Genomic DNA, 3,934 nt, shown 5'->3' with positions numbered 1-3,934 from the left:
CTCCTGAGTCACAATAGCTCCTGCAGCCTCTCTCTACTTTCTTTCTACTATTCTCTTTACTTCACCATGGCATCATTTTGTTCAATGAACAGTTATTGAAGAGGGAAAATAAAGCTCTCTAAGCCTGGTAAGGATCAGTTGGCAAACTCATTAGCTTAGCTCAGTTACTAATACTTTCTTACTGTTTCATACTGTTTGTTCAAAATATGTATTTGTACCATCGACTCCTGTCTCATAAATGTAAACAAACCATTGCTCTTTTGTGGGAGAGTTTAGTTTTTACTCCAATAGAGTAAGTTAAATAAAAGTGAATAGTGCAACTCAGCTATTAAGCTACGATAGCTTTGTCCATTTTTGACTTTCTGGCTCTCCGTTACCCTTAAAGGACAGCACTGTAATGAAGGCTTGCTATTGGTCAACAACACAGACTTTGAGTCAGAGTTCACCAATGTTGAACTGAACCCATAAAAGTTATGTGCATTAGCTACGCCCCCACGAACAATCCACTAATCTATAGTAGTTTCCTAGCAATATATTCTCCTCTAGACTTGAACTATTTTCACCATTCTCTTTATCTTCACTTCTTGGTCTGAACCTTAATTCATATCCCATGGATGAACCTGCGACTATTTCTGCCCACTTGTGAGTTTGCATTCACTTTATGCAATCACACCACCCCTAAAAAGTTGCTTTGCATTCTGTCTGAACACACTGTAAGATGCATACCATGTCACCGCAAGGTCCTGACTTCAATTCTGAACAGGGATCTTGTATATCTGTTCAGTTATAAAAATAGAAAAAAAATATGTTGCTGCGCACACAAAAAATGCGGTTTGCTTTTCAAGATAAATAAAAAAATATATTATTCTGTATGAGAACAAACAGAAATATGTTCTGTATGGGCTGACAAACTGTTAAATGGATTCTTGTCTAGAGGCAACACACGCAATATCAACAATATCCATTCTTATCTATGTAAACTTGATTGCTGGCGGTATCAAAACACATATGTTGACACTGCACAATTTACCTGACTCCTCTGCTGATCATGGCAGTAATTCACACCATCATGTAACATCATCAACCCCAGATGTCTACTTCTATTATCATTTATTATGGATGGAGTCCAGTTGCAGTCTAACATAATCATAACCAATTGTTTCTACCTGAGCTTTGTGACCACCAGAGAAAACAAAAAAAGCCTTCCAGTGCAGTTCAGTGCCACATAAAGTGACTGTCAGAAAAAGCTTGTGTTTTACTTCACAGGTCCGTTGAGCATTGATTAATCTGGTTGACATCAAACTGTCCAGTGAACATTAAACCCTTAACAGACTAGAATTGAAACCCTCAACAATGCATATTTTTGTTCTTGTGACCACAGATGTAAACACAACATAACACTGATTAAAACAAGATAGAGTGAGAGGAATCTTTCACCATACTGCTACAGCTGCGTATGCCCAAGGCCAAAACATACGGCTGACGAATACAATTACAAGTTTAACAAACAATGAGTCAGCTAATTAGTTTGCTGTGCTGTAGTGGGTGATTCATTTAAAAGCTTAGGTGTGAAATCAGTGTCTGAATAGTAAAAGTTAGTCACATAAACAATCAGAAGGCGTTAAGGAGACCTTTGTTAATGTTTCCTACAGTAATGTCGAGGTTAGACATTCTTGTGAATACAGAGTTTGATGTAGGCAAAGCTTTGTTTTCACTATATTACTCCAACATGTACTTTTGCGTAATCTTTTACAGTAAAAAAAGACTTTTATAGTCATAGTCATAGTCCTCCCCTCTATATCTTTCCCTCCCTCTGAGAATTATATGTGTCTGTATCAGGGTGTGTGTTTTAAACAATAGGGAGAGCAGATGTGGCCCAGAAAACAAGACAGAAATCGAGCTTGTTCTGTTCTTCTCATACTGTATAGAGCCATAAGTTCCTCCTCCCAGAGGCATATGCCAGATTCACAGAGTTTGAAACAGCTGGAGCAGTGTGGGGTATTCTCAAATTAGAGGAGGAGATTCTTAAGACACGTTGTACTGCACAGATGATGCATTTTTTCTGCAATGCTTTTCCTTTAGTGGCAGGAAGTGTTTGTAATAGTCGGGTGATTAGAATATTGTGTAGACTTATTTTGTGATTACTATGGTGATGTGTTTATTTACAGTTCATACATTCTCTTCAATCAGTGTGTCATTTTCATACCAGCAGGGAACTAATGGAAGTTCTTGGGGCTGTAAGATTTTAAATGAACAATACATTTAACTTGGAAATGGGCTGCTTTTGAAAACAACACGAATAAAATTAAAATAAAAGTTTTAAAATGGACTATTATTTATATTATTGTCATCATTACATTAATGTTGTTACTGTGACTATCGTTGTTCCTCCTGCCTAAAGGTACCATGTGGAGTTTTAGACCTCTGGTAGAGCTATAGAGCAATGCTTGAATGTTTGAGTCCCCATTTTCTCTGTTCTTGTACATGTATGATGCAATTCTCGCCAAAGGTTTCACACTATTCCACTGACATACAAGTGGCGCTTATGTGCCATGAATTGCATCAATGCGCAAGCAAAGGCAGAGAAGAAGACAGCTAAGTAAAATTTTCTGTAGAGGACACCTTTAAGATCCAGGGAAGAAACACAAGGTAGGAAGCATTAAGGAAACTCATACAGATATGGCTGAAAATATTGGTATCCTTAACTTAATATTTTGTAGCTCAGCCTTTGGAGGCATTAACTGCAGTCAGGTGCTTTCTGTAACACTGAATAAGGTTTCTAAACTTCTCCACTCGTAGTTCGGTCCACTCTTCTTGAGCAAACTGCTCCAATTCTCTCAGGTTTGATGGGTGTTGTCTCCCAACTGCAAGTTTCAGCTCTTTATACAAATGTTCAGTGGAATTCAGATCAGGACTCATAGCAAGCCACTTCAGAACAGTCCAACATTTTCTTCTCATCCACTCGTGGGTACTTTTTGATGTATGTTTGGGGTCATTATCCTGCTGGAAGACCCATGACCTGCAACTAAGACTAGGCTTTCTGACACTGGGCTGTATGTTTCGCTCCAAAATGCCTTGATAGTCTTCTGATTTCATTATGCCCTGCACAGATTCAAGATGCGCAGCACAGGACCCGCGGGATCCCAAACCCAATGCAGTCCTCCACTTCAGACCACTCTCTAGCTTTCCCTCTCTTCTCCACATTCACACAGTGGCACAAAACAGCACAGTGAATAATTTTCCCTTTTAAACTGGCTGCATTATTATAAGATTGAAAACATCTGTGACAGTAGTTAAAACACAATAGTCTGTTTAAAGTATCACTACAAATCCATTATTTCTTACAACTTCTGAGGAGTACTAATAATTTTGTTGAGGCTGTTTTAGAATGACTTTGTAGAATAAACATGAATTCAGTTATTTTCACAACCTTTTTGTGAAACTTTTTTGTTCCACTGCAAAGCAAACACAGACATGCATTGGTAATAAAATATAATTTAATTTTAACACTGTTCAGGACGAATGGTGCATTATTTTAATAAAATGCAAGGGTACCAATAATTTCAGTCATGTATGTATTTAGTGAAATGAGATCCTTCTGAGTCACCATCTGAATGTGAATCCCTCAGACTAAGGTAGGCAATCTGAATCCAGTGGGGGAATGGCAGACTCTGCCACTGCTAATCAACACTGTTAAATAGGATTTGATTTCATGAAAATTGTAAGGATTTTAACTATATTTTGTTCTAATCTTTGATTGTTTTTGATCAGATAATGTGATATCCCCAAAAATAATAACAGAAGACAACAAGAGTTGACTGACCTAGCTTTCTAACAGCAACACTGTCATTAGGTTTGCAAGCCACAGTTTATGGACGTAATGAACCAAACATATAAGGTGAAAAGTGAGAGCTGTAGGAGAAAAGTAAGACAC

Source organism: Thunnus albacares, chromosome 10, assembly GCF_914725855.1.
Source record: "Thunnus albacares chromosome 10, fThuAlb1.1, whole genome shotgun sequence".
In the NCBI taxonomy this organism is placed as follows: domain Eukaryota; kingdom Metazoa; phylum Chordata; class Actinopteri; order Scombriformes; family Scombridae; genus Thunnus; species Thunnus albacares.
Note: the sequence above shows the minus strand (reverse complement) of the source record.